Consider the following 16521-nt stretch of genomic DNA (forward strand, 5'->3'; position numbering starts at 1 on the left):
GTAGTCTTGCTGATCTTTTGGAAAATACACTGTTCATGTATTAATACATTAATTATTTTCCTCCTCAGTATGGATGACTACAACTCTACCATGAACATATTATTCACTTATTATGGATTAATACTGTTAGAGTACTTTAGATAGATTGCTATTATTATTTAATTTCTGTTTTGAGATAGGGTCTCACTTCGTAGCTCTAGCTATCCTTAAACTATAAAAGTTACTTAGATTGTGTTGTCCTTGAACTTTTTTACATCTTGTGTGCTGGGGTTACAGACTTAGGTCACCAAGCCCGGTCCTATTGTTCGATTTGTCTATCAGTTCTACTCAAGTGCTGCTTCAATAACTTTCTCTATGTGATAATTTTAAGTGATGGTACAGAGAAACAACCGAACTAGACTGCTCTGTGGGTTGAAAAATCATATTTATTGGGGAGCAAACTGCCAAGAGCAGTGCTGGGGGTGGGGGTGGGGGTAGGAGGTAGGACTGGGCAAAGAGAATAGGAAAATGGAGGAAAAGCAATCAGATTTTATATGACAGCAAAGGTAGCGATCTGCTGTGATGCGGACTCTCTGGATTGACCCGGAACTAGCCCCTTGCCAGAAATAATTGCTCTTTGGAGGAAGACTAAGGAGGAGGTTTCTGGACAACTGTTGTCAGTGACACAAAATGCTATAAGAGACATAATTTTCCATGAAAACTTTAGGTTTATTTACCTGATAACAGTCTTTCAGTTTTCCAGCCAGAGTCCTCCAACATTGCTATTTTGAGGAAAGGGGTCTTTAGACCTGAGGATAATGATCTAGGGCTTATGGGAATGAGCGTGCTAAGGCTACATGTTTATAAATGGTAGGTCCAGAACTTGTACCGAGATCATGTGGTGCTGGCTCCTTAGCTCCTAAACTTTTCTACTTTGGTAGATGTGGTGTACCCTTGCATTTTAGGGGAGAAACACAGTACAGTCCAGAGACTTGCAGTGCTTTGAGTGGGCTCCACATTGTCATTGCCATGGAGCGTGATTTTAGAGTTTTATTTTGGTTTGTTTTGTTTTTACTGAAGTTGTTTGGTTCAGAGAGGACATTTGTGCTAAGTTACCTAAGCAGTAGCTAAAAATCAGTGGGAATTAGTCTACTAAGCCTCCAAGTTACAAGAGAAATTGTTGTGAACTTAAAAGATTGACAGGCCACACACAGATAAGGGACAGTTGACTCAGGTGCTACGGGAGAGGATCACTCTGTCCTAGAGTATTTATTTCAGAATGTCACTTGGTACTTGAGTTTGTGAAGTAAATAGCACTAAGGTCAAAACAATTTAGATAACTAGCTTAAAAATCAAATGATTTTTTTTTTAGCTGCAGGCATTTCTCAAGGTTCTTAATACAAGCTTTGTGGTGGGCAGGCTCTCTGAGAGAACAAAGGGTACCTCTGTTTTCAAGTGGTTCTGATGGGTGTTTGATTGTTCTTTTATTCTGGCAGGATGAGAGTCGTTGACTGCACTTAACTGTTATTATGGAATTTTCCAGTATAGTGCCTAGGATGAATTTGAAGGTAACAGACAGAAACCTCAATGCTGATTGGCTTAAGCAGTAGAAGCTTGACCAGGAAAAGGTTAAAGGTGAAGTGAGCATGAGAATCAGGCTGGCTCAGCCACTCTTCATCACTCAGGACTTGGTTTCTTTCTGTGTTTCTGTCCCTTCCCAGGCAAGGTTGAGCCTTGAAACTGGTAATAGGTGAATTCCTCATCAAACAAGAAAGGTAGTCATGGGGAATATCCAGAATAAAAGTTTGATTCCTTTTTGGAAGAACAGATGGTGTATGGTTACTAGAAAGGCAGCGGCAGGCGTCTATGAAAACTGGTCACCTGAATAAATGTTATTAACTTATTTGTGGATGGTGAGATGTTTTTGAGGAATCTTTCAATAGCCACCCCTATCTAAAAGTGATTCCGGGTGGCTTCTATAGGCTGCCTCTCTGCATTCTTCAGCCTGCCATCGGCAAATTGCACAGATTGATAAGACAATCAGTGTCAGTTCTTCCCATCAAAAACACGTTTCAGTTTTAATTTTCTTCACAAAATGAGTGTCATGATTTATTGCTCTCATTTGCATTTTGTACTTGTATCAATTTCTAATAAAGTATCTTGGTGGGTATAAGCCGACGTTGCTTTATCTCTCACTGTCTGCACAGTGTTCCTCAGATTTCAGGGAAACGCTGCAGGGCACTTTAATGTACCCCAGGCTGAGGCTTTCAGTGGCAAGAAAGGAGAGTCTGGGCTGCAGTTTGCATGCCCGTATGAGTACTTGCTTTTGGCCATGGGGATTTCTTTTGAGAAGTGCAAACTGTCTGCAGATCACTCGCCTCATTTGGCACTTGCTGCTTGCCTTCCAGCACCGGCTTGTGTTTCTGTACACTGCTGTTCGGTGCATCAGCGGATTATAGTTATGGGTGAGGTATTTTGTGTGGGTTCAAAGTCGAAGGAGAAATGAAACCTTCCCGGTCATTCATACTGGTCACAGAGATGAGACAGTCACACGGAAACTATAATGATCTAGTATGGAGGGAGGCTTGAACAGAGGTCTAGGGGACTCAGTGGAGTGAAGGAGAGAACCACATTTGATTGGATAAGGGAGAAGAGGGATTTGGACAGGTAGGGTATTGAGGAAAGGGTGATTTTGTTTAGCTAGAGACTAAATGTTATAAAGCAGTTAAAACAGAAAGGAAGTAATGCAATGACTTGAAGAAGGAGTGATTTACTGTTACTGAACCGGCTACCCTCAAGGCATTGTGGCTTGACCAGCAGCAAGCTTCTGTTCGAGTTCACAGCTTTAGCTGGTCATGAATCCCGGGTAACTGAGCCTGCTGCTTTCCACTAAGGGTCTTTTACTTAAGAGGAGATAGTTAGATGTTACTGAGGCACATTATCTGAAGGGCAGTCTAGGATGGCAGAGTCATTGCAGAGTGAAATGCTCAAATTGCCTGTCAAGTTGTGCTGATGGGGGATGCTGTTTGAACATCCTCATGGCACAGCAGCTGGCCTTTTTGAGAAGAAACCAGTCAGTTAGCCACTGTGTGCTTTTCTGTCCTAGGCTTGGAGAGTACAAGAATTCCTACCCAAATGTCCAGTGTGTTTGGAAAGACTCACAGTGTTGGGCCATCTTTCAGTCACTGCGATGCCATACCAGAACCCATCAGTTTTGTAAGGGGGAAGTGTGGTTTTCGTTCATTACTAAAGATTTAAGTTCATGGTCACTAGACTGTGTTGCTTTTGTGCATTCGTTGAGAAAATGGGCCAGCTCACAGTGATTGAGAATCCACGAGAGAGGGAGGGGTAGGCTTGAGCCACTGTTCACACACCTAACTTCTTTCCACAAGTCATGGTGCCATGACTCGGGTGCTAGCCTTCACCTTGGGCCTTTAGGGGGTCAGTTACTCTCCAGACTGCAGTAGCTGCTACAGAAGGTTGAGAATGAGAAGGAATTGACACTTTTTTTTTAAAGGGAAAGGTTCCTGAAAGGATGTAGACACCTAGCAAAACCAAAACATACAGAACAGAAGCAAAACCAGTACCTGCAGCTATGTTTCTTTAAACTATTTTTACATGAATATTCATAGTTAGTTCAGTATTGTAGTTTTTTTGGTAGGCAAACCATGGTATAAATAATGTCTTCATCCATTACTTTTTTAAATGAAAATTTATTTTAAAAAAAAGATTACAGGGTTGGGGATTTAGCTCAGTGGTAGAGTGCTTGCCTAGCAAATATAAAAGGCCCTGGGTTCAGTCCTCAGCTCTGAAAAAAAAGAAAAGAAAAGAAAGATTACAGGGACTGGAGAAATGGCTCAGTGGTGAAAAGCACTGGCTTCTCCTCCAGAGGTCATGAGTTCAATTCTCAGCAACCACATGGTGGTTGAGAATCATCTGTAATTGGAGTCATTGCTGACTTCTGGTGTGTCAATGACAGCATGCTCATAAAACAAATAAATAAATCTTTAAAAAATATTTACAATTGAAGCTTTGTACAGAAGAGAGGGAAAATGGCCTTAGAGTACATGTCAGAAATGTGGGAACGACTGAGGTGGAGCCTCCCTCAGTGCCCAGGTTAGTCCCACAAACCCCTGGCACCCCAAGAATGGAGTTGCCTGGAAGCCACTCTGTGAATCCATCCATCCATCATTCATCCATCCAACCATCATCCATCCATTCATCATCAATTATCCATCCATCTACCCTTCCACTTATCCATCCATCCAGCTATCTATCCATCCATCATCCATCCATCCATCATTCTTCCATCTGTCATTCATCCATCTATCCATCCATCCATCCATCCATCATCTGTCCATCCATCCATCCATCCACCCATCCATCCATCCATCCATCCCCAGTGGATAAGAACACTGACTGCTCTTCCAGAGGACCTGGGTTTAAGTCCGAGCACCCACATGGCAGCTCACAGCTCAATGTCACCACACAGACATATATGTAGGCAAAACATCAATGAACAAATCAACTAATTTGAAAGAAAAGACCTGAAATACAACAGAAAAATGGCCCACTAGAGCACATTGCTTCTTTTCTTGTTTAACACACTTAAAGGGAAAAAAGCAGAGAAAAGCAACACATTATTTAAAGAATATTGAGGTTGAAAAGCATAACAATGTTAACTTTTTCTCCACTATCATTTCCTACTTTTTCACTGCTACCATCCATGGTGCCCACTTGTTCCTGAAAAAGAAAGCACTGTGGTGAGTTCTTTTTAAATAAAGAGTGCCTTGCCTATGGAAAACATAGGAGAACCAGTTGCTTGTGGTAAAAGAGCTTATTTGCAGAGGAGGGTGGCAAAGGGTGCCCATTAACAATTCAGTGTGCCCTTGGGATTTCCCACTTCGAATATTAAGGAAGTGGAATCTCTGTAGCTTGGTAATTGTTTCTTAAAACAATTTGCTAAAGCCAAATGCTCAGCTACGCCTCCCCACTTCCCGTTCCGGCTGCTGGGGCTCTATTATAAAAATGGAGAAGTGGGGGAGAGATCCCCAGCTCTTCCTCAACAGAGCGCTCCTAGGCCCAGGCAGCCTTTTCTTGTTTTGTGCTCTGTCCTCAGTATCCTCCATATCCAAGCTGGTACCGAGGCTCAGAAAGTTCACCCATGGCCTCCTTGGGTTAACAAAACAAAACAAAACTCTTACACTAAAGGCTTCTTCTTTTGTATTTGTATTGTTCATCTTGACACGTAACCAGCTGGTTCTGTTCTTCATCAGCTCTAGGGGGATTGGAATGGAACTGAGGACTAGGGAAGGGATAGCAGGGGAGTCTACCCGGTCTCACTATGTAGCCTTGTCTGTCCTGGGACTGCTAGGTAGACCACACTGGCCTGGAACACATAAAGATCCACCTGCCTCTGCCTCCTGAAGGACGCAGAGCACCACCACACAATAACTCAAGTATTTTTAAATTAAAATCATGACAGGGGGCGATTTTTGTAGCACGACCTGGAAGTTCGGATACTAAATGGACTCCTGGAACAGAGCAAAACCTTGATCCTGCAGAAGTTGCTGAGCTCAGCATGAGCCTGGCGAACGCAGCAGCAGACCCAGGATTTGTTAGCACAAACGGGCTTCTAAGATGAATAAGTACCCCAGGAACCTCCCCAGTTCTCTGAAATCTGCAGGACACCAGAAGTTTCATGGGTTTACATTTGGGCTGTGATCTCCCAGTACACTAAAGTTGATGTAATCTGATTTGATCAGTCTTTATCAGTGACTTTAGATGGCAACTGACCTAGTGACTTAACTGATGTATAAGAATAATCCTGAAACTCAGTGGCATCTAAAACAACCATGTTTGCTTGTTTATTTATTATCTGTTTGATTCATGCTTTCTGAAGATGGGGCCTCATATAGTTCAGGGTGGCCTCATACTTACTTGTTAACAGAGTGGGACCTTGGTCTCCTGGTTCTCTATGTGCTATGTGCTTTGGTAAGAGACCAGCCACCATTTTTAGCAACAAAGGTCTGATTTTGCTCCTGAAACTATACTTCTGGGCAGGACTGGATGAGTATGCCTTGACTGGGCTTATGTGGAGTTCACTGGGGTCAGTGAGTGGGGCCTTTCTGGGGATTTAGGCCACTTTGAAACCCCTAGCACTGGGGAATTCCTCCGTCTTTCCCTGCATCTCCCTGTCAGCTACTGAGACCTTTATTGCCTCTGTAGTTTTGCTTAAAAAAAAAAACAAAACAAACAAACAAACAAAAAAACCCTGTGAAGTTGTGATCAAACTTTCCATAGACTTTGTAGACAGATTGCGTCCATTCTTCAGAAGTAGGTGTTTGAGATTAATTCATGTTTTTGTTCATGGCTTAATAACTTCTTTTCTTTTGGTCAAATTTCATTGTGTGCAGATACCTAGAGTTTCTCTGTTTATTTAGTTAAGGGCATTTTGGTTGCTTCTGAGTTTGGGACGTTATGGGTAAGGCTGGTGTAAATATTTGTGCCCATGCACGCACACACATGCATGTATCACAGGAGAGCCAGGGAGGAGAGAAAAAATCTCTTTTAAACCCAACTTTTTGTAATGATGATATTTTGCAAAACGTTTTCAAGAGCAGGGAAGTTAGATTACACAACACACTCACCCAGATGGTGGGCTTTACTAGCGTGCCATCCATTTCCCCCCTTACCTCGTCTACATTTGAATGTTTATCGCTCAATGAAATGTTCTTGTTTGTGTACTCCTCTCAGCTAATCAAGATTCTGAGCTGTTTTTGTCCACGAGGCAACTCACTGGAGCTGCCATTTTAAAATCCATAGTCTAACCCCGGCCCTCTCCCCAGGTGACTGCGAGCATGGTATATGTCTTCTAAAACTGTCTGGGGAGTCAGTTTTGTTCTTCATCATCTAAGGGATATCAATTGATTCGTCTTCTTTTTGACTTCTTCTGTTTCTGAGACTTATTTCAGGCTGGCCTGATTGAACACTTGCATCTGTAAAACAAGGAGCTTCCCTACCCACCCCCCCACCCCCCAGGAGTGATTATAAAGAAGTCGTAATCCGCATCTGTTTTCTGCAGAACCTGACATGTAGTTATTAGTGTTAATGCCACAGATGGATGAGACTGAGATTAGTTTGTGATAGGGAACTTACACAAGGTTCGTTAGCAAGTTCCTTTAAAAAACGACCCACTTTACTTCATTTAAAACATGATTCAATTTATCTACACATAATGTGTGCATAAATTTTTAGAGGGAACAGCAATTTGTATTCACTAACCAGCAAATGATAATGTGGTTAAAAACTAGAAAAATGAGAGAGCATAAATGAGCTGGGAACAGGGAGGCGACCTCGGGGCTATGCAGGTGCCAGCGTCAGTTTTGCTGAGTTTATTGAGTTTATTTATTAATGAGATTTATTAAGTCACCATGCTGTAGACAAAATAGATGTTTAGGATATCAGGAATATTTTAACTATTGAGGGCTCAGAGGGCATAGCAATGTGCACAAGAAGCCAACATGACACATGACATGGCTTTGAAAGGAAGAGCAAGAGTGGCCCACTGTGCTCTGAGGCTCTGACCACAGTGCCAGTCTCCAGGCAGTGTCTTGTATAATGTAAATATGTACCTGGAAGGCAATGTTTGTGCCAGAAAATTGTTTAGTTGAATTGTCAAAACAACTTTATTCCAGAGTTCCAGAGCATGGTTTTTCAACCTCTGCAGTATTTATGCTTTGGGCTAGATAAATCTTTTTGGATGAGCATATTAGTTTTCTGTCAGTGTGAAAAATAACTAAGAAAATCAACTTAGGAAAAAAATCAACTTAGGAAAAAAATCAACTTAGGAAAGATGCATGTTTTTGCTCGTGCTTTAGTGGTCCTGGCCTGTGGTTGGTTGTCACCATTTCCTTTAGAGAGTGCATGGCAGAGCAGGGCTTGTTCATCTCAGGGCTGCCAGGACTCGGGGACTTCAGCTGCCACCGGTTGGCCTATGCTGTTCTTACTGTGTGCCAGCCTCGATATGATGGCCTCAAAGCACAGTGAGTCTTAGCCCCAAGGTTGTGTCCTATGTCATTGGACTCTGGGAACATACTCACAAGGCCCACGGAAGTGTGCTTTCATAACTTCTTAAGGCATCTTTCTGTCTAGTCAAGTTGATATTTAAAGTTTGCCATTGTGTTGGCTACCAGCACCAACGTTAAGGAGTGGGTTACCTAGAAATATGGAGTTAGAAAGAAGAGCAATAGCAAGAGAAAGAGTTAGGGATAAGATAGAGTGACCACAGGAATACCTACCCACGTGGAAGGGTAGAAATTAGACAGGAGACTTTACTGCTCAGCCATCTTGGTTCTGTAATAATAATCCTTTGTTCTCCCAACAGGTATATTACCTGGGGCAAAAACCACTCCCCCCAAAATACGTCAGTGTAACAGTCCAATCAGTGACTTCCTTGTTATTCTGTGGGGGTGGAGCTTTCGAATGTAACTGGCCCTGGGGCCCGTGGCACTGTTTCACTTTCGATGCTGTCCGGGCTGTGGGGAGGGAGTCGACACCACTGTAGTGGGTAGTGTAACTGCTTGTAGTATAGTATAATTATCAACATTGTTGGCCAATCTGCACTGGTTTCCACCAGCACTGCTGCCCGAGTAATGATGATGAAGAATGTCTTCAGGCCTTATTAAGTGTCAGCGGAAGGAAGCATCACTTCTCTGTAAGGACCACTTCTTTACCACACACACACACACACACACACACACACACTTAATAAGCATGCATATATAAGGTAAATAATTTATTTTCTTTATTTTCTAATTTACAGTAAAGACCTGGTGCTTAGATGATGTTCTTACTCTTGCTTTATCCATTCATTGTTTCTGTGATTCAGTCTTGTATATAGAAGTTTATACCTCTAATTGTAGTACATTAGGTCCTAGCTTGTGGCTGAATTGTCCCCTCCCATGTAGTGAAGGCATAGTCTCCCATCTGTGGGACTATTTGGAGATGGCTGAAGCTTTAGGAGGTAGACCCTGGAGGAAGTCACTGGGTGTGCCCTTGAGGGAGCTCCTGAGACCCTCACATCCCCTGGTCCTCTGTCTTCCTAGCTGTCAGGAGTGAGCGGCTTCCCTATTGTCCTCCAGCAAAACATACCCTTCCCCCCATGATGCACTGCTTTGTTATATAGCAAGAAATAATTGGGCTAAACAACACGGCCAAAATCAACCTTTCACCTTTGTAGGTTGGCTTATCTCTTGTGTTACTGTGACTGAAAGCTGACTAACCAGTTGAGCCACTTCAAGACTGCATTATACTTTGTTTATCTATTACTAGACCCATAGTTTGTTTTTACTTTCAGTATAACAAGCTCATTCTTTAATGAAAATTTTTTTTGTATGTGTATGTAATCATGAACATATCTGTGACAGTTCTGGACACTGAAGAAAAGCACCATAAAGTTTATTCAACCTTATTATAAATTAATAAGCACATTGCTTTTCAGAGACTTCCCCTTAATTTATACCTCCCATGAGCAGTGTCTGTGATCCTGTTTACTTTTTATCATTATTGGTGTTTCACACGGTCTCTGCCCATTTGAAGAGGGACATGCTACTTTATTGTTGCTTTATTGTTCCTCCTCTTCCTCCTTCTCCTCCTTTTCCTCTTCCTCCTCCTCCTCCTCCTCCTCCTCCTCCTCCTCCTCCTCCTATCATTATCATCATCATCATGTCATCTTGGGGAGAACTCTTGAGATCTGTAGCCATACATTTTAAACATGCAAAAAAAAACCCCAAACAAACACAAAACAAAAACAAAAGAACAAACAAACAAACAAAGCTTAGAATAATTTTCTTATTTCTACTCTTCCTTCTATCTCTTTCCTTGGAATGCCATTGCTTCCCTGGTTTACGTCCCTCATTGTTTCCTCACACTGACTTTGGCATCTCATCACATAGACTCGTGTAAGGAAGGTGGGCAGTCTTAGCAGAGAGAAAAGAACTTTAGCAGCACACATTTCTCCACTTTCACAATTTAAAAGAAATTACTTGATGGATGTCTTGCCTGGATATATGGATACGTAGTGTATATCTGTGTGCCTGATGCTCATGGAAGCCAGAATAGAGTGTTGGATCCTCTGGAACTGGAATTTTTGTAAGCCATCAAATGGGTAGTGGGAACCAAACCAGATGGATCCTCATCAAGAATAGCAGGTGATCTTAACTCCTGAGGTCCCTCTCCAGTCCCCTTTCACAACTGTTTCCCCATACCCTGTTGCTTGCATGGGTGGTGGAATGAGCCCTAAGAAGCAATAACTGTAGGAGACAGTCCTAAAGTCTGGTTTTCTCAACTCAGTCCCAATCCACCGCATGTCTGCAGTAGTGATTCCCCATTGCTGCCTGCAGCTGCAGCTGACTGGAAATGCAGATAAGAGAATGAAGAATTGACATTTGCCTTGGGAGGATGGAGGCCAGTCTCCTTGAGGCAATCCTCTCAGAAGTGAGCTGTTGGGATGTTCAGGTCAGGGCTGGAGTTAGAGGGACACGAGGGTTCCTCTGTAACACCTGTGGAATCTTGGCAAAAGCTGGCAGTCCAGAGTCAGCCAGTCCGTATTTAAACAACCATGCCACCAGTACTGCTCCCTCATGGCTTCCTAAGGACACCCTTCCTCCCAGCAAGTCCTCCTACTTGACTGAATTGCCCCGGGCACACATGTATGCTGCATTGGTTTATGGCAGCCAGAGCTGTGAAATGAAGCAACACAATGCCTGGGAGGCAGCATTTGTGACCCTGTGCATTTATTACATCATATCTATGTGTGTCCATCCAGCCAAACTAAAAGTGTATCTGTTTTACTTGAAAGACCTGTTTTTCTTAAGTTTTTTATGCAGTGTGGAAGTGACTGCAGAGAAGTAGGCCTTTCTCAGAGGTAAACTTTGTGGCCTTATTTTTTTTTTTTGGGTGGGGGGAGGAGCTAAATGATACACACTATGTGTGAGAATATCTTATCAAACTTTAAAATATTTCTTGCTTAAAGAAAGACTCTCCTTATGAACTTTTAAAGTCTACTGCAACACAGGCCCATTGGAGAGGTCCTTGTGTTGCCTATGCAGATCTGTGTATTGAGCAGACATCTGTGAGTGACCTATGTTAGGCAGCATACTGTCACAGAGAGGCCCTGTCCTTGACAGCTCCCTGCAAACAGATGCTGTAGTCACTAGAGAGAAGAGAGGTACCAGGCAGTCCGGGGCTGAGAGGAAGAACTGAATAACTTAGTCTGGGGAAATTGGAAATGCTTCCACTAGGAAGAACTCCCCTGCTGTCTCCTGAATAATGCCTGTGGCTGTGACAGAGAGGGTGGGGGCAGGGTGAGGCCTGTAGGGGAGGAGACTGCAGGGAGAGGCTATTAAAGACCGAGGGAGCAGTCTGTGCAAGGGACAGGAGACAGCTGACTTAGGAGAAAAAAAAAGTGTGTCTCACTGGGTTCTGTTGATCTTTTAGGCTGAGGTATTCAGAACACCCATGTCCCACTCCTGTGGGTGATTCATCGCAAGAGAATCTCATTATCTGTCAGAATGATGCTATAACCCGCGTCAATACCCAGCTGGTGGCTCCATTACCATTGCTTCATTGATCAGGCCCCAGGTGAGCCTCTTCAGGGAAGTTGGGTTAGCAAAGGCTTTCTTCCTGCGTATCTCATGGAGCTGGTACTCTGACTGAGGTCTCCTGGTCATGTGCTATTTGCTTTTTATTCAGAAAAAAAATTTTGAAAGGTGGAAAAAAAAAGGGCAAGAGACACAGCCAAGCAATAATTCATTTTACAAAACCACTTACATCTGCAATCTGCTTAGAAGTTAGTATTTAAGTTGGCATTCCAAAAGACAAACAGAAGTATACGAGAAAGTGTCCAGGAAGCTTTTGGAACCAGAAAACCTTCTTTTCATAATGAGCTTGAAAACCTAGCTCCCCTCCACAGCGGAGGAAGTGCTGCCCCAGGCCTGCACAGCCCTGGGCCTCACAGGTGGGCGTACTGAAGTATGTATTGCATTATCAGGACCTCTGCAGAAGCCATCTGGGAGATTTATATTTACTAAGTTGTTACTTCCAGAAACAATGGGAGTCTCTGAACCGATTCTCCTCCTGCCAAATTGTCATTATTGATGGGAACCCTTGGGTCGTGCTAGCTAGCTGAGGGAATGGCAAAGAGCTGAAGTGAGAGAGCGGGAGAAGGAAGCTGTGGGAGCCCCTGACTCTGCTGAGGGCTTCGCTTACCGGTAGCAGGAAGTAGGGAGCCTCCCAGCTCAGGGATGAGCCTGGGGTTGGGACTGCTTTTTCCGGTTCACAGAAATCATGGGGTTCAACCATCCCACAGTGTCACATGTCAGAAAGAGTAGTTCTTTGTCGTGACTACTGCCTGTCTTCACTCTCCTCCCTTCTGGCCTCCAGACCCCTGCCAATTACTGTTTACGAGTTTCTCCAGTTTTGTCTTTTCTAGAGTGGCAAGAATTGAGAATTATACAGTTTGCAGCCTTTTCAGCCTGGCCTTCTGTTGCGCAGCTTACGTGTCTTGCTCACTTAGGTCTGCGTTGCCAGCTTCGCAGTTCACTTCAGCTCACAGTGTTTTCTTGTGGATGCACGCTCTTGACTTATCTCCTAAGGGATCTAGGTTTCCTACCTAGGCACACAGTTGCTGGGTTTTGTGTTATCCCAGGTTTATAGTATAAGAAGATGCCAGGCTCTCTTCTAGCATGTCGGTATCATTTCCTTTGGCCTATTTCATTTTCTGATGATTTTCATCTGGGAACCTTAGCTAGAAGCTATGGAATGCAGGAGCTGCTTAGTGTACAGCCCCTTGACTTAAATACTGAGTGAGCAAAGACCTGGGGTGTTTGTTGCTATGCAGATCTTTATTGCTAACTGAACCAGAAGCACCAGAACACATTCATTAAGGAATTGGAGGATGTCATCACAGGTCCAAGCCAGTCATTTCCTTCTATCCCCACAGCAAATATGATGGTTAGGACCAGGCATCATGTCTTCATATACTTAACATGAAGGAAATACCAGTAGATTCCTTTTTACCCTGTCACTTTAGTAAGAAGTGTAGAAGCCCCCATCTAGAATTCCCCAGCAGCTGTACCCAACCTCAAAGGGGTCTTAAGTCTTAAGGTCATTCTAGCAGACGAGTCTGTGTCCCTGTGAGTAGGTTTAAGGACAGATAGTTAAGTTCTGTATGAGCAGGGAGTTTAGGAGGACCCTGAAATGGATTTGTGGAATAAGGAGAGGCAACTGCATGACTGTGTGTGTGTGTGTGTGTGTGTGTGTGTGTGTGTGTGTGTGTGTGTTGGGGTTTCTCCAGCACTTTAAGACAGAAAGCTTGGCTGGGATCTCTGAAGAGAGAAATAAGGGCCCATATGGCAAAGGTAGGAAACTGTTCTTACAGCTTCGTGAGAATCTAGGAGATTTCAGAGCTAGAGCCTGCAGCCAGACACTGATCCCCAGCCTGGAGGCAAGGAAGAGATTGGGGAGCAGGATTTGCCCTGCCTACCAAGAGAGCACAGTAACTCCTTTGACATTAACTCACTTCCCAGGTGAGAAATCCTTGTTAGCAAGGGAACCTCCCAGCGTCTCAATAGGATGTCGCTATCTGCTATCTGTGAGGGGGCACTGCTGCTACCGATAGTGTGGCTAGAGCAGAGGCTAGATTCTAACATCCTATGGATTGTGATTGCATATAGAGTGTGATCCAACCATAATGAACTGGGGAGACTTTACAAGGCCTGTTGGTTCAGTCTCTTGTCAGTCTGCTGCTTCAGGCCCTTCCTGCTGAGAACTGAGAGACACCTCTCACTGGCAGTTATATGTATGACTTCTGGGGTAGGGAAGATCTGAAAGTCATTTCTAAGCTTTATGACCCATTTCTGGAGGGAATGATGAGGAGCAGGTGTGAGCGGCCTTCGGGCTTCTGTTGTGTCATTTTGGGGGCAGTATGTCCAGACCACCATCTCCTCAAGTTTCAGACATGAGCTTAGGAATCCTCTCAGGAAGTATGCAGATGATATAGCCCTGGGGCCTCTTGATCGAGTTCACTTTCTCTGCTAGTTAAAGAATTAAAAGACAGGAAAAATCTCGAGAGCAGCAGGTTGCAGCAGAGAAATTTCAAAGTACTGCAGACGACAGCAGACAAAATCAGCATGTGAGGACAACTGTTTACTGGAGATCAGGAATTGCATGCATGCATGCAGCGGACACAAAGGAAATGACCCTCTGCAAGAGGGGAAACTGAAAAATCCAGTCTCTTCTCGAGGGCTGGGGCCTTTTAAGTCTCTGAAGAACTTTCCTTTCCTAACTTAGGGTTGTTCAGTTTGATGAAAGATAGGCTGACAACTGATGTGTAACATGTCCTGATCAGGCCTTGAACTTGTTGAGCCAGTGCAGCTCACTGGTGGGGGACAAAAGCACAAAAGACCTTTATTTAAGCTGCTAGGTGTTGGGTCTGAAACCGAGGACAAAAGGCTGAGATACTGATTAACATATCAAAGTGGACCCTGGCTGCCAGGTTCTCCCAGCATCCCTTATTCTGTCTCATCTTAGTAGGCTCCACCTGTCTGGCAAACCCCACCTCTTACCCTAAACTTCTTGAGCTGGGCTGGGCTTCCCTTACCCCATCTCCTCTGGTCCCTATATAACCTGCCATTTGGTTATGCGATTTTTGATTCGTGGTCAGTCTCTTGGCCCAACCCCAACCTCTTTAGCTGGCAGCTCCTCTTTAGCTCTCTTCCCCCATCTCTCTCTCCTCACGTGGTCCTGCTCTGTCCGGCCATCTTCATTCCGGACTCTGAATGTCCCTGCCTCTGCCCCTGTCTGTATTCTCCCTCCCTCATTTCTACAGTGTACCTTCTCCCCCACCATACCAAGGAGCAACTGTGTCTTCTCTTTTTCATTTACCAGGTCTGTCTCAAGTCAGAAAGGTGAAAGAGAAGCTGGTCATCTTGGACGTTCGTCACCTTTATTACCTAACCAGGGTTCTTCTCCCTATCTGTCTGCCTACCAGGTGTATATCTAGCTCTTAGCTTCTCACCGAGGGAGCAGCAGAGAGAGCTAGGCTCTGGCTTCACACTCCCTTCTGGACATGCTTGCTCTCCTGGTATCTTCAGCCCATGGGACTCCTTACTTTCCTTGGGATGGTGCTGTTAGAACTCTAGCTAATGATACAGCACCCGGGTAGATGGGAGTTTCTTTTGAGGCTGAGTCTTCTGGATAAGTGGATCCCAGGACTCTTCTAAGTCCCTGGCAAAATCTTCATGAGCCTTCGCTTGAGAACTTTGCCCATTTAAGACAAGATTGAAAGAAAGTTTCACAGATAGATCCATTCCCAGAGGGTTACTTGCTTAGCATCTGTAAAACTGCAGAGAAATGAGGTCTGATTAGTCCTATGTTGAAACCTAACAGCGACCGGGTTTGTCTTCTAGCCTGAAAACAGCGGATTTTGTGCCATCTTTAAAGTGGTTTAAATCATAGTTCTTTCTTGACAAGGCACTGGCCTGGAAGGTGCGATAAGGAGTGGACTTAGGTTCCTGTGCTAGTTACTGGAGTGGCAGGCTTGCTTCCCCCCTGCTGTTTTAAAAGGGAGCTCATCCAGTGTCACCGAGTGCTGGCAGGCAGTGGTTTGTGATGTCTTCCTTCCTTCCTCCCTTCCCTGTTTCTCCTCTATGTTTATGAGAAATCTGTAGACTTTCCAAATGAGCACTCTATATTTGATGTAGTATTTAATTTGTGCAAGGAAATGCCTGTGGCTTTAAAATCATATTTTAGTTAAAATGCCTTGTAATTGGCGTTTATGCCCTAAAGTGATTTTTATGAACTTTTAGGAATAGGTAAACACATGAAAATTAAAAAAAAAAAAAAACCAACATAATGCGGTACTTCCTTAGGGTGAATGTACTGCTGTGTGGAGCAGGGGCTTTTTCTTTGTTTTGGAGCTGATCCTACTGGCTTCACTGTTTGTTTACATGGCTTCTGTGATATATGGGCAATATACTAGTAGTCATTCTGGTCCTATCATAGGGCATGCTGGTTTCCCAGACTCACTAGGCCATATTTAAGTAAAGAATCTTGCTGAATGACAGCTAAAGGGCCTTGGAATTCAGGGAGCATATGCTATCTGATGTCCCTGCCTCATCTCACTGACAGCACCTAACTCTCCCTGAAGCTGAGTGCTATCCCATTTTGCGGTGGCAAGCAGTGACACACTAAACTTGTGCCATATTAAATAGCTAGGAAATGGCAGGCCTGGAGCTAAAGTGTCCCCAGAAGCCCAGACACTTGTCACTAAATCAATAACTATGCTTCTGGAAAATTAATCGGCACTCGTCACTTGCTGTAGGGGGAGAGAACTAGCAAGTTTGGGGGGCACATATCTGTGTTATAGAACTTGCAGATTTACATTTGTTTAATCTTTCGGAGGGCTCTGGGAATCCTCTGAGAGAAAGGGGTTTATGCTGGTGTGTGGCGGAAGGGAAGGCTTTATTATCCCCATATATA

The 16521-nt window shown here is 43.9% G+C and overlaps 1 protein-coding gene across 3 annotated transcripts in view; it reads left to right on the forward strand.

Moving 5' to 3' along the window:
- Positions 1–16521, forward strand: part of Elmo1 (engulfment and cell motility 1) — a 530953-nt gene that overhangs the window by 34196 nt on the left and 480236 nt on the right. The gene's annotated exons all lie outside the window — the stretch shown is intronic.

Source organism: Mastomys coucha, unplaced genomic scaffold (genome assembly GCF_008632895.1).
Source record: "Mastomys coucha isolate ucsf_1 unplaced genomic scaffold, UCSF_Mcou_1 pScaffold7, whole genome shotgun sequence".
Lineage (NCBI taxonomy): Eukaryota > Metazoa > Chordata > Mammalia > Rodentia > Muridae > Mastomys > Mastomys coucha.